This window comes from Crocodylus porosus, unplaced genomic scaffold (genome assembly GCF_001723895.1).
Source record: "Crocodylus porosus isolate Cpor-Errol unplaced genomic scaffold, CroPor_comp1, whole genome shotgun sequence".
NCBI lineage: Eukaryota > Metazoa > Chordata > Crocodylia > Crocodylidae > Crocodylus > Crocodylus porosus.
The window spans coordinates 115,835,444-115,850,289 of NW_017728947.1; the positions used below are offsets into that span (position 1 = coordinate 115,835,444).

Sequence of the window (14,846 nt, forward strand, 5' to 3'; positions counted from 1 at the left end):
GGAGGCTGGACTTGATGATCCTCCGGGGTCCCTTCCAGCTCTAATGTCTATGACATCTATGAAAACCTGGCAGTGCTGCTGATCAGGGAGGCAGGGCTGTAAAGTGGGGATAGTAACCCTTTCTTTGCCTCTTATGTATGTCTCACTTGCAAGTTCTTCAGGGCAGGACCTATCTCTTACTGTGTGTCTATAGAGCACCTGGTACCATGCAGCTGTGACCTGGGCTGGAGCCTAGAGGTGCCACCCTGTTGGAAATAACAGCAATAGGTGATGGCGGACAGTTGTCCAGCACATCTGTTTGCTGTGCGGCTCAGTAATGGTTCATGTGACTATCCTCTCCAAACATGTTTGTGCATGAGAGGTCTCTAGAGTTATTTCACAGTCCATCAAGAAGCTGGATAGACCCGGTCCCTATGGCTTTGTGTGCAAGTGAACATGCCAAGAATTTCTGTTAGGCTGCTCTGTTTGTTGAGAAATTTGGATAACAATGAGGCAATTAAGTACAGTGGCTGGTTTTTATTTTTCTGCAGCAGTAGATTTCTTTGTAACTTTCCCATAGTAACAATCCAGGTTTACACTGTGGGTCCATATTGAACAACATTTGACTGGCTGTTTTGGATGTCACACTGGGGGGGATCTGCTTTGTGATTCGCGCCAGGCTGTTTACTTTCTGATGAGACTTTTACGGTTCTAATGGAAATTGGACAAAAGGATTTTTAAGCTCCAAAGGAACATTACATGTATCCTTACGACATTTGACATGCTAATCTTATGGAAATAGATTTATTACAAATGCTGTTTCTGTAGGCTTAGCTTCCTATTGTAAGGTCATTGCTAAAGGATAAAAGCTGATGAGATTGGACTGAATAATAATGCAGACCATAGCATTTCTCTGAACGATCAAGCAGTGAATTAGAAGCTGCAACAGAAGAGGACAAGGCTGAAATTATCAAGGACTGGAAGCCTTTCCTGGCTCCGGTGCTTGAAGCTTTTTCAAGCGGCTTGTGGAAGCTGACATGCTGTGTTGAACTCCACAGCGGAGGTTTGCAAAGTGGCAGAGGAGATTTGGCTGTCCAGCTCCTATTAAAATTAATGGTCTCTGGGAGTGCAAATCACCGAGGCAGCTTCGATAAGCTCAGCCTACAACTGTTAGACATCTTTGCCGACCATTGTTTTTAGCCAGACTTGGCAACATGCAGTCACGTGCACTGCAGAATACCCCAAGGGGCGCAGAGGTCTCTCCTGCTGGGTTCAGGCTCGCGGCGTTCGCCTTTGGAGTCTGATATTGCAGCGTTCGCTTCAGCCAAACTGCCTTGGGCATCGGCATGTAGGGGCTAGGTTTAAAAAGGGGCGTGTGGGATTTCTTTGTGTGGGGGAAGTGGGAAGGGCCCGTGCCCAGACATTCAGCACCTTTCATTCCCAGGCTCATTTGGAAAGGATCAGCTGGGCAAGCCGCGGTTTGGGTTCCTCCTCTGTGCACCTGTCTGAACGAGGGCCGTGTCGCTTTCCAGGCGATTCCTGCTGCGAGCCCAGTGTGACGATCGCCATGTTAGCAACACGGCCCCAGTGCAGAGAGACGCTCTGGGTTTTAGCGTTGTTGTGAAACACAATCTGAGCACAGCAAGTCTGCTCATTTTTATCTTAAGCACAAATTCATCAGGATTATTTTTTTTTTTTTGGAGTTGGACCAAACGGACAAGGCTTTTAGTGCCAAGGAAGGATATTCCTCCGCTTCCAACATCGGACTTGGGTCTCTGTTTTCAACAGCAGGCTCATTACTCTAATGAGTACCTGGAGCCAAAGGCAGGATCCTGTACTACTCCAGATGAAGTCCTTACTAAGCCCTTGTTTTGCTGCTTTGAAAACTGAGGAACAGGAATCTCCTGTTTATTCCTATCATAGAATAAATTCAGTAACAAAACCATGTCAGTGGATATCTCTAGTGAGTCCTGCGGTGATGGCAGTCGCTGACAAGGTGGCAAAGAAGAAGGAAGTTGATGAGACACAGAGAGAGAGTGATCCAAGTCCTGCTTCGGCGCATGGAGACACCAGGATAATTTCTTGTAGCTCTTTAAACATCAGTGAGGTTCTTACTTCTGTGTGACGGTTAGAGATTCAAAACTCAGTCTTCATTGCCTAACTTCATGGACAGAGTGTTAGATACTCAGACAGCAATATTAAGGCTTTTAAATCAAGTCTGTGCCTTTAGTTTATGTTGATGTAAGTTTGCTGTGTAATTTAATTTCCTTTGTTTCTTTTAACTCAAGGAACAAGTGCAGATAGTGCATCCGTTCCTGGAGTATCGCTGCAGTTTGCTTCTGAGCACTTCCATTTCAGTTGATCTCACGTTTTCAACATCACAGTGCGTTGCCATGGAAACTACTGTGTGATGTCAACCGCCAGAGTATCGGAAACTTATGCAAAGTTATAATGACTACTCGTTCTCCTCATTTATGTCTGCAGTGCCATGGGAGCACTGGCTGCTTTCTCCAAGGATCAGACATCACATTGGCCCAGCGGCATTGCAGCCTTAGGTTGCACGTAAGGAAAGCGTGCGAGCGTGTCTGTCATTGTATGCGGGGCTCCCTGACGTCCGTGCGACTGCGTGCATGCTGACAAGTGGCTAGATGGGGCCTAAATGATTCAGGTAGGGGCAATCAGCCAGTGCAGAAGAAAAGGATGGGGACTCCTGCAGATGAAGAGCTGCTTCTCCCCACCAGGACAAGCTGCCTTTCGGAAGGAAACATCATGTAGGGCAGGACGCTGCGCTCCTTGCAAGCTCCAGAGCACTGTGGTGTGCTTGGGGGTGCTGGGCTTCCAGCTCCGTCTGGCTTGCCTCTGCAGCTGTTTCCCTCGAGCACACGGCTGGCAAAGACAGGCATCCTGCTGGGTGTGGTGGGCATGGGTGTGTGCCACGCTCAGCTCTGAATCCTGGCCCCGGATGTTTGGGTAAGTCACGGATGAACACCCTGTTACTCCTGTCACACTTTCCCCACTGGATTTGGTGCCAGTCTTCTGTCTTTGATGTCACCTAACATAGTCTGCTGTCATGCCCACTTCTTGAAGGCACATGTATAATGAAAGATCTTGCCAAGTACAATAAATGAGCACAAGCACGTGTAACAAAATTATCAGGTGTGGTGTAGAGACAGGAGGAGCAGATCACCAGCTAACACTGTCACAGACGTTACAGCACATTGCACGATTCAGATTTGCTCTGCCCTCTCCAGTGGGATGCCTCGCTGTGGGACTCGGGGCCGGGGTGTTTTTGATGGTGTGCATTGAACTAGAGAAACGGCAACTGGAATAACTGCTGATGGGGAAGGCTTGGGTCTCTGCAGGCCTTGTTTGCCACTGAGAAACTGCTCCTTTGATCACGGGAGCGGGGTACAGTATCCATCTCCTCTGAGTAGGGGCTGGACTGATGCTCTTCCGAGGTCCCTTCCAGCACTAATGTCTATGAATCTATGAGTGGGAGGCCCCAAGTACTCTTTTTGTGGGTGCAGTGACCATGGTGCTAGGGACGACTTTAAGAGAAGACTGAAGACCTAAGGAAGAAGGAAGAGCATGAGAGCATTGCACAGGCACGAGGGGTGAAAACCAGGAGCCCAAGGCATGATTTAAGACACAGTTGGCAAAGGATATAAAAGGCAGTAAGAAGGGATTCTACAAGGAAGTCAAGAGTAAGAGAAAGACCAAGGAAGGTGTATGGCCCTTACTTAATATGGAAGGCCATCTGGTTACAGATGATGCAGAGAAGGCTTGAATATTGCATACTTTTCTTTTTACTTCAGTGTTCATGACCAAGGTCAATCCTGTAGTTGGGAGGGGATAACTGCATGCCCAAATACAGACTGGGGAATGGTGTAATAGGCTGCAGGACTGCAGAGGACCCAGGAGTTACAGTGGATCAGAAGATGAATATGAGCCAACAGTGTGCTCTTGTTGCAAAAAAGCCAACAGCATCCTAGGTCTGAACAGAAGTGTCACTTGAACATCCTAACAGAAGTGTCACTTGCAAATCAAGAATCAAGGGAAGTGATTCTTCCATCGAGGGAAGTGATTCTTCCACTCCAGTCACACTGGTGAGGCCTCACCCGGAGGGCTGTGTCCAGTTTTGGGCCCCAGGTTTCAAGAAAGATGTAGACAGTGTGGCAGGCTGGCTGATGGGCTCACCGGCAGCCTGGACTGTTAGCTTGAGCCTGCTGATAGAGGGACCTGGCAACCGCACAAGGTGGAGCGGGTCCCCAGTCCTGCACGAGGCAGGAGTTGGGCCATGGGTGCATGGAGCAGTGCACGGGGCCGTAGACTTGATGAGCACCAGGGCTGCATTAGGCAGTGCAGGCTTTTCTTCCCCTGCCTGGGGCAGGTGCCTCTTTGGTGCGCGGGCCGACGGGCTGGAAGAGCTGCGCAGGGCAGCTTGGGCCTTCTTGCCAGGAACAGCACGGGTCAACCACCCCAGCAAGAGGAGGGGGATACCAGCGCACCTCTGGAGAGAAGCCCGACCCCTTCAAAGGCCGCGGGAGTTGTGAGTCACCCGAGAAGGGCATTCCCATGGGGAAGAGGGGTGGGGCATTCCCACTGTGGGCGGCTGAGGGGAAGCCCCCCGATGGGAGGGGGACAGCTCACCCTGGGACATAAAAGGGATCCAGGGCTCCTGCTTGTTATGGGGGGGCTCCCTGGTTTGGGGCCCTGCCCAGCTGAGTAACTGTGAGAGGGTATTGGTGCCCTACTAGCTGATGGGGACCCTGCTTGGGCTGTTATTTCTTCAGTGGGCACAGCAGCTGTGCCCCTGTTGGGCCCTGTTTCTTGTCCCAGGCTGCTGGGACTGTTGTTATCTTGCATCTGTTGTATTAGAAGTGGATGATCAGCTGTCCTATATTTGTGTCTGGTGTATTGGGTATCTTATGCACAAGTGATGTATTTGAGGTAACCTTATTGTATATATGTTGTCATATTCCTATCAGGTATCCTTGTCACTGGCTTGTATTGACTATCTCGAGGTACATGGGTTTCTATTGGATGTAACCTTATAGTATACTAGCAAAGTGCCTGTCAAGAATGACAGGTGGGCGGTGAGGATGGAGACCCACCACCCACTGCCCCGCGCTGCCATCACTCTGCGTCTGGCTGTGTACACGCCACCCCCCTGCTTTGTGTCCGGCCCTGCGTGCCCCGCCACACCTCAGACACACACCCAGCCACACAGCCACATGCCACACACCCACCCAACCACACACCATACACACACACCCAGTCACGTGCCAAACACCCACCCAGCCCCATGCCACACACTCACAAACCCACCCAGCCACACGCCGTACATGCACACACCTTGCCCACGCCCCACCCCGCCTTGCCTACTGCTCTTGCAGTACCCTGCATCCATGCACCGTGCTCCCCACCTGCGCTGGCTTCCCATGCGGCACCCTATGGCCATGCGCCGGGCAGGCACTCCCCATGGGGTGCGGGACGCGGCCACAGGGTGCAGCGCAGGGAGCAGGCAGGGGGATGTGCCCTGCCCTGTGGTCGCGTGCTACATTTCACGGGACCTGCCTGCGACCCCCGCCACCTGCTCCCCTTGCAGCACCCTGCAGTGGTGTGCCACGTCCACCCCCCACATCCTTGCACCACACCCCCTCCCACGGTCACAAGGCACACCCCCTGCAGCAGTGAGCCACTCCCCCACATGGCTGGTCTCCACCGTGGGGAGCACAGCCTGGCCCTGCCCACCTCTGCCCCGGCCTCGGCCTCGGCCTTGGCCTGTCTGTCCTACGGCTCTGGGTCGCGCATACACAGTTGGCCCACAGAGTTACACACAGACGGACGGAAGTGGTAAAGCTTTTACTATATTAGAATGTCTAATTATTGACCCATTGCTGCCTGTTATTTTTGTCATTGTTCTGTTGATTAACCCGATGCTTTATGATCAAGTGCTCCTTCACCTGCTGCCTAGAGGGCCCTGCAAGGGGCGGGGCTGCAGATTAATCAGCAGGTCAGAGGATAGGCCTGTGCTTGAGTTCAGGGTTGATTAGAGCCTTTTCTTTGGGTGAATTTATATCCGTAAATAGTATTTATATGTATATATTGGCAAATTGCCTGTATAAGTATGATGGGCGAGCAGCAGGGACAGAGCGCCACCACCCACTGCCCCGCGCTGCCACCACTTGGCATCCGGCCACGTGCAACTCCGCCCACCCCCCTGCTCTGTGTTTGGCCCTGTGTGTCCCCACCCACACCTGCTACACCCAGTCACACAGCACACACCCACCCACACCACATGCCACACACTACACCCATCCACCCAGCCCCATGGAGCCCTGTCCCCCACAGCCAAGCGGAACAGGGCAGGGCAGGGCCTGAGCCACTGCAGGCATGTGCCTGCGTTTCTTCAGTCCCCAGGGGATGTCTGTGCAAACCAGTTCAGTCTAGCCAGGTTAGACTAACCTGCAAAGATTGAATCAATTCAGGCTCAGGCTTTTTGAATGTCTGTCTCTAGCGCTAGGGAAGTGGTGGAATCTCCATCCCTGGAAGTTTTCAGGAGCAGGCTGGACAGACACTTGTCTGGGATGGTTTAGTGAAGAGTGATTTTTGCCTTGAGTAGGGGACTGGACTGAATGATCTTGTGAGACCTGCTTTCCTACGATCCTATGAGTTGAGCTCATCTTAACCATTGCTCTGGTGAGGAGTATTTTACTTGAAGGAAAAGAACTAGTGTGAAACAACTGCGTTTCTTGCTAAGGGACTTTTCCAAATATTATGGGAACAGACATGCAGTGTGAAGTGACTGAGGTGGGAAGACCTCTTTGAAACATGCTGGTTTCGTCCATGTGGTGCTGGTCCATTGGCGTCGTGAAGGTACAGGGGTGTCTCTAGTGGGCTATGGAAAAGAGAAAGAGCCCACACAATTTACTGAGTCGTTTGATGCGCCTGGCTGGGGGAGTATTTGGTTGACTGCCCGATTTCACAATGATTGCACACTTAATTCATACAACACAGTTTTATTTTAAAATTCCTTGCTACGCATATAACACTGCTTAACTCTGAGAAAAACCACAAACATTAAAAACACAATAACTACATATATTAGAAACATTGCTTCAAACGCACTTCCTTCCCAAACAATGCTATAAGAATTAGTATTACAGAAACAACTACAGTTACAAGTAAAGGTTATTTCTCATGGTATACTTACAATCCTAGAATTCGGAGAAACCAGATCCCCAGGGATACTGTCACTCTTTAGCGATGGTTTTAGGGTTGGTCTCAGCAGTGATAGGAACAAGTCCCCTTCCTTCGGTCTCACTCGGGCGCCCCGCGGCTTCAGCGTGAATGGGAGTTCGTGTTCGCGGAGAGGCTGGTTCAGGTGATCGGTCTGGTCTGGCTGTGCTTGCAATTCATCCTTCGGTGTCCTGCAAGTGAGGTTACATCCAAATTGGGACTGTCGGTTACAGTTTTTATTGGGTGAGTTGCCATCTTGGGCTCCTCCTACCCAAACCTGTCGCTGCTCCCAAATTTGGGCTCAGATCTTTTACTCAACAGATTCCTTTCTTGGGTTTTCTTTGGGAAATTTTCCACACCACCGCTGTGACCTCTTTTGCCAGCCCCCTTTCCAAAAGCCCCTAGGTTTCGATCTCTCGAATGTTTGCCCAAGGGTCGCTTTTAGGGTTAACTATGTTAAAGGCCTCTAGAGATAAAATTCAAAAACCAAGACTTCCAGCACGTTCGCTCCAAGGCCTCTAAAGATAAAATTCAGAATCAAGACATTCACCACGAATGCAAAAACAAGCAATGACCCTAGATAAGAAGATGAACCTTGCCTTTTTTTCTAAACTGGCTAATGGGTATTTATTACAAGCATTCAGACTATGACATTCAATATGACAAGGGGTTTCTTAGGGGTTTTTTGTTTTGTTTTGTTTTTACAGTTAAGAACATCACAATAAGATAAAGCTCGCGAAGGTTAACACTCCTGTAATCACAGTGCTCTTCCTGGATGCAGCAGTTGGGTGTTGTGGAGGCGCAGCTCTGAGCACACTAACATACAAGCCCCTGTCTCATGCGGATGAGGCAGAATTTGGCCAATGTGTAAGAGAGATCTCTTGTTTCCTTCTTAATGGTAACCAGAGAAGATGCTAACAGAAACCCCTGACTGTTGTCAGCCTCTCTAATTCTTTCCTTTGCCATTCGGAAAATCAAGATTACTAACAGTTAAGCAGCCTGGCAGCCCCCTCCATTATCCTTCCCGGTGCCTCACTCTTGTCCAGGTGCTGGGAGTTTAACTTGCAGTTGCCGTGAGCTCTCTCCCTGGCTCACGCTCTTCAGACTCCTTGGCTTTCCAACCTATGACCTGCCAGACTGGAGCAGACAAACAGGTCCTCTGCTCCCATGCGTCGGCTGTGATGAAAGCCACAGGAAGGCGTAACCTTAATGCAATGTGCCTAGTTTGCAGGGTAGGTTTCCTTCCTCACACTCAAACTCTTGGGTTTCCTTTTTCCTCACACTCACTCCATCTTATTCCTTTCCCCAAAGCACATGCTTTACTTTTAGCTCTTGTCCTGATTTCCTCCATGTGACTCCATGGACTTGCTCTCCAGCCAGCTGCTATTCTGTGGCCATTGTGTTACTCACGCTTTGCACCCGCACTTGTGCCCTGCATAGGGGTTGTGCTGAGAGTTCACAATGGAGCATCTGTGCGGGTTGGGGGTCCCTTGCTGAACAGTGCATGTGCCTTGGAGGCGAGCAAGCTCCTGAGCACCTCAGATCAGTTATCCTGAAACAGGAAAATAATAGTTTCTGCCTGGTTTGGTGGAATTTCCTAACTGCAATAAAAAACAGGGCTTTGGGGAGGAAACACATCAGTGGCAGATTGGGTATGAGGCATCTGTTACTGTCCTTGCAGCTACAGCTAGCAGCTTCGGTGAAACAGCTGGGCATTCAGTGTTTTTGTCTGCTAGTAGATTGTGCTGGTCAAGCAGAGGAATGATGGAGAATATGGATAGTACGCGCTCTCTTTCTCTCTGTCTGGGATCTCAAAAGACTCCACTTAATTCGCGCACTTGTGCAATGACCAATATTAAATGCAGAAATCGTATCATTCCAAAAACGCAGACACCGTGGTTGCAGAACATAGTCAGGGATGAGAGCTCTTTGGAAGGGAAGTTCACTCCAATTTAACTGACAGAAATTCAGCTGATGTGACTCTTCTCTTTAGACCAGCAGAACGGCTGAGTGGGTTGTCTAAGGTACCTGGTAGACAGCTGAACAAGACAGGACTAGTTAAGGACACGGGGAGAGACGTGCTCTTTAGATATTGTTGTGCTGATGTTTTAACTCTACGGGGAAGTGGATCTGTGGACTGATTCTTGTACATGGGGGGCCCAGAAAGTTCACCCGTGTGCAAACTTAGTTGGCTAGTACACGCGGAGAACAGGTCCAGTCTTGCGTTATCAGGAAGGGAGGGGAGTGAATAGCAGAGTGCAGCTCGCTGTGGAAGGGGCCTTTGGACTCTGGATGGATTGGGAGTAGATTCTGCGTTCAGATCTGCTGGTGACGGAGCCGGTGGGAACCCTGGGTGGAAAGAGCTGGGGAGAGGCCTGGCGTAGGGCTTGCCTTGCCCTGTCAGAAGGATACAGAGTTGCCCCTGGAGTGGGCTCTTATGTCCTAGGGGAGCAGGGTCAAGGGCACTATTCTGGCTTGCTTGTATTATTTGCACGGTGTAAATAAAGCATGGCCCTTGAGTCGCAGAGCATTAGAAAGCTGGGTGGGAGAGGGCGCCTGTCCGTAAATGTTGGAACATGAATTCCTAGTGCCTTGTGATGCGTCACAGGGGTATTGATTGAAATGAAGCTGTAGTTTGAATTTGGGAATTACACCAGGGGACATGTAAGCTTCCCTTGGTCTTGCTGTGGGCTGTGATTCGCGAGTGTCCGGCAGATGGCAGCAACGCTCTACTGCCAAACACTGGGCCCCATAAATTATTTGTGAACAGGAAAGAAAGTGCAACATCCACAGAATTCTGCTTTCTGTTCCTTAAATTAAACCACTTAGTGATGCACTTATTGCACATCTTTCTCAAAGGAAAAAGGTGCCTTTGTTAGCATTGCATCCTTGTCCTGATCTAATCCAGAAGGTGCTGTCACTTGGGGATCCTCTTCCTGGGAACTGGAAGAGGACTGGTGAGTCCCAGGGATCGTTCACGCAGCAAACTCGCTGGTGAGCCCGTCGGGTGGATCCTGCGTTGTCACTTAGCATGTTTGAACTTGGTGCTCTCCTCTCCCTCCACTCTGCAGTTATCCAGGGAACTACAGGCCAGTCAGCCTCACCTCAGTCCCTGGAAAAATCATGGAGCAGATCCTCAAGGAATCCGTCTCAAAGCACTTGGAGGAGAAGAAGGTGATTAGGAGCAGTCTGCATGGGTTCACCAGGAGCAAGTCATGCCTGACCAGCCTGATGGGCTTCTGTGATGAGATGACTGGCTGTGTGGATGCGGGGAGATTGGTGGATGTGGTGGACCTTGACTTCAGCAAGGATTTTCATAGTTTCCCACAACATTCTTGGAGGCAAGCTAAGGAAGTACGGGCTGGATGACTGGACTGAAAGGTGGATAGAAAACTGGCTGGAGCGTTGGCCTCAGAGGGTAGTAGTCAATGGCTCCATGTCTAGTTGGCAGCTGGTATCAAGTGGAGTGCCCCAGAGATTGGTTCTGTGGTCAGTTTAGTTCAATATCTTCATCAATGACCTGGAAGATGGCGCAGAGCACACCCTCAGCAAGTTTGCAGATGACACCAAGCTGGGGAGTAGTAGATACACTGGAGGATAGGGCTAGGATTCAGAGTGACCTCGACACGTTGGAGGGTTGAGCCAAAAGAAATCTCCTGAGGTTCAACAAGGACAAGTGCAAAGTCCTGCACTGAGGAGGGGCAATCCCCTGCACCGGGGCAGGCTGGGGGTGACGGGCTGGGCAGCCCCTCTGCAGACAAGGACCTGGGGGGACAGGAGACAAGAAGCTGAACAGGATCCAGTAGTGTGCCCTCGGTGCCAAGAAGGGTACTGGCATCTTGGGCTGCATGGGCAGGAGCGTTGCCAGCAGATTGAGGGCAGTGATTCTTCCCCTCTGTTCAGCACTGGGGAGGCCACATCTGGAGTCCTGTGTCCAGCTGTGGCCCTCACTACAGAAAGGATGTGGAAACGTTGGAAAGAGTCCAGTGGAGGGCAACGAAAATGGTTGTGGGGCTGGGGGACAGGACTGGTGAGGAGAGGCTGAGGGAACTGGGCTGATTTAGTCTGCAGAAGAGAAGACCAAGGGGGACTGAATTGCAGCCTTCAACTCCCTGCTGGGGGGCTGCAAAGAGGATGGAGCTGGGCTGTCCTCAGTTGGGGCAGGTGACAGGGCAAGGGGCTCCAGCTGCAGCAAGGGAGATTTAGATTACATTTTAGGAAGAATTTTCTCACTTGGAGTGTAGTAAAACACTGGAACAGGTTATCTAGAGAAGTTGTGGGATCTCTATTCTTGGAGGTGTGTAAGACCTGGCTAGACAAAGCCTTGGCTGGGATGATGCAGTTGGGGCTGGTCCTGCTTGGAGCAGGGGTTGGACTAGATGTGACCTCTTGAGCTCCCTTCCAGCCCTTATTTTCTATGGTACCCACAGATGATTAACTATCTAACATCTACATGCAGGCAAGTGTTTTTGCAGTGATCAGTTAGTGAGAGAATGCCCTCCCCTTCCCATCAGTTTCCAAAGGTTGAACCCCCCCAAGGAACAAGTATAAGGTGATTTGTGATTTGATGTAATGACACTTGTAGCAAGGTACAAAGCACACGAGAGGGATGTCGGGCTAATATGCATTCAGAGTAAGGGCTCTGTAACCATAGACACAGAAGAAAAGGGTGAATGGTTTTCCATTCATGGAAATGAAAAGCTGTGTTAGGAAGGGTGAGCATGTATGCAAACTCTGTCCCTGGGTCTTGTGTACTTCAGCACTTGGTGTTTATCACTGCTGGGTGTGCAAAACACTGGAGAGCCGCTCCTGTTTGCAAAGGCACTGAACAGATGCATCCCTGTTAGACCTGGTGCGTCAAGCCTCAGACTAGTCCTTCACCACAGCACGACTGCCCGTGCAGGACTGAGTATCCCCCACCTCTTCTTGGAGCCTGGGCTGGGCTGGGTGGACAAGAGCCTGCTGCAGCCTGGTTGTTCCCAGTCCTGCATGGTCCTGAGATGCAGCTGCTGGGTGCTGGAGCCCTTCCTGCCATCATGCTGGGATCAAGGGCAGAGCCCTAGCATCCTGCCCCTGCACCAAGGCAGCCATCTGAAGAGGCCAGCTCTGCACTTGCCTGCTCTGCTTTGCTCTGGCACGGGGCACCACAGAGCTCCCGCTGCGCACCTGTGCCCTGGCCTGTGCTGGAGCCGGGATGGAGAGCTCTAGCTGCCGCATGTGGCTGCAGAGGGAAGCGTGTCCTACCGAGCAGCTGTTCCTGGCTTCTCTCCTTGCCTGGCCCTTCCCCAGCAGGGCTTGCTCGCACCCGAGAGAGGAGGCATGTGGCAAGCTGGAGAAAGCATTTCCCCTGGCCTCCTGCCTGGGCACCGCTCTGCCGAGGGAGCCCGAGAGAGGCATCCAGAGCTTGTGCAAACTGGCTGGCATGACAGCGAGTGCCTGCCAGCTGTGTCCTCCTGGGGGTGCTTGTTATTCCTAGCAGTAAATCTTGGTTCCACGTGTCATCTTGTCCAACAACAAGCAGCGCTGTGGAGGTCAGGGGGTGCTATCGGGTCAGTCGCTGGCTCTTCTCCGCAACACCCGGGAGACGGATCATGTTGTGTGCTTTGCACATTTGCGTATCAACGTCAAAGCGGCATTTCCTTGGGTTGCACGGTAGAAACCTCCCACGCACTGACATCGCTGGAGCTCTCTTGCTCTACCTCAGTGGAGCATCTGGCCTCTCCCCCTGTCCATATTGCAGCCCCGCTGCATGGGAGTGAGGACATCTCTAGGCCAAGGGATGGGATGCAGCAGAAAATTCCCAAGGTGGAATACTCTGGGTTCTGTTATTTGAAGAAGGTTGGGTAATGGGCAGATAAATCTTATTAGCCGCGGGGGGATTTCACTCAGGGTACTTCTGTGCATGCTGCTTTGCAAACGTGCGCCTCCGAGTCATCTCCTCTGCTGTCATGCCGGAGTGCAGTAGGATCACAGGATGTTTTCCCCATGATGCAGTTCAGCTGCTACCATCTATCAGTGGGTGCGTGGGAGGACGATCTTTAGCATATGAGCAACATTCTGCAAACAATGAGCAATAACATATCATCAGGGCTGCTTTTTCAGTGTGCTAGTTGTGAACGTAATAATAATACTTGTGCAAGGAAAGGAAGGGGATAGCAAGGTATTAATTCTGACGAGGCATAGCTTTGTCGTGCTTTCCTTCTGATAAATTGCACTGTCACAGCCTACGAAAAACTATGATAACAGGAGATGTGATTTTCCCATTGTATAATCACTGTCTGAGGCACAAGCCTACGTGTGTGTATATACATGAAACAGGAATGGAAATTTTGCTTTTAGTAGCCCTTTAGCTACTGCATGTCTGAACTTTTTCTTATCACTGAAGAGGCAAGATAAGAAAAGGACCAAATTAGCTGATTTAGCTGGACCAGAAACCAAAATAACTCTATTTGTTCCCATTTGCAGTCAGAGTATATGAATATGGTGTTGTTGTTGAAGCCGGTTTTTAAAAAAAGCTTTCTGAATACAATGAAAAAATGTGTAGAAAATGTTCATCTTGCTCAGAGTTTTCCTAGATTTTTTTGACCAAATATTGAAAGTAAAAAACAAAAGTTGTTATTTAACTCCCCCCTCCAAAAATATATTGTTTTGGGGGTTTCTTTCCTTTGAAAAACAGGGAGAAAATTATGGGAAATAAAAAAAAAATATGGACAAAAATTTCAGTAAGAAATAATCTGGCAAAATACTTTTTCCTGGTAGATCTGGATTTGTGTGTTGGGGGGGCAGAGGCTGTAGTTTTGCCAGGGTGGGCTTGTGCCACGAGTTAATTCTTTTGTGGGGCTCGCTGGTACAGGACATTGGAGAGGCCAGTGTGAGCCAGGTGTGAATTTGTGCAGGACTGGTCCATCGGGGTCTGTCGAACACAGCAGTTAGGGATGTGACCTACTCCTGGGGACTGCAAGGGTGATGGGATGGATCACTCTGAGGCGTCTGTTTCTAATGCTGTTCCTCTAAATCAGGTGTTACTTCTGCCTACTCACTTCTGTTTGGCACTACTGCCTTACCCAGGAGCAGGCACGGGGCTCTGCTGCTGCTCAGGGCCATGCAGTTGCCATTGATGTGGCTGCCTGCCCCATCGTCACAGGGCCGTACATCCGCATTGCGCTTAGCAGGCAAGAACAGGGCACAGATTTACTCCCCTAAAGACCTTGTAGTGCAGCTAGCGACGCTTGGCTGGGGGAGGTGGGGGAACTAGAAGCTGCAGTTTGACATGCACCTTTCCCTCCCAGGACCCACCGAGGGTTTCACATGGATGCTTTTGTTACAGGCCGTGGAGGGGGGAGAAATGAGAGCCGTGGAAGGAGAGCTGGAGTGAAGGAGAACTGGGGATCTGGGGCAGCGACAGGGGGGGGGGAATTAATTCCCACTTAATTCCCAGCTGAGGGAATTATTGGCAGGGCAGTGTGCTGGGGAGGGACACAACAGCCCAGCGGCCGCCTCCGTCCCCTATAGAGTCAGGTCCAGACAATCCATTACTTAACTATATACAGATTTATTATCACAACAAAACCATTAAAGGGCAAGGACATAGATTATATATATCTATGTACAAACTTACAAAACAA

The 14,846-nt window shown here is 50.4% G+C and overlaps 1 long non-coding RNA gene across 1 annotated transcript in view; it reads right to left on the bottom strand.

The window, feature by feature from the left end:
* Nucleotides 1–12,688: 12,688 nt before the first annotated feature.
* Nucleotides 12,689–14,846, bottom strand: part of LOC109320736 — a 29,788-nt gene continuing 27,630 nt past the window's right edge. Inside the window, exon 3 of the long non-coding RNA XR_002103859.1 lies at nt 12,689–13,278. This is a non-coding gene — a long non-coding RNA (uncharacterized LOC109320736). The remainder of the gene's footprint in view (nt 13,279–14,846) is intronic.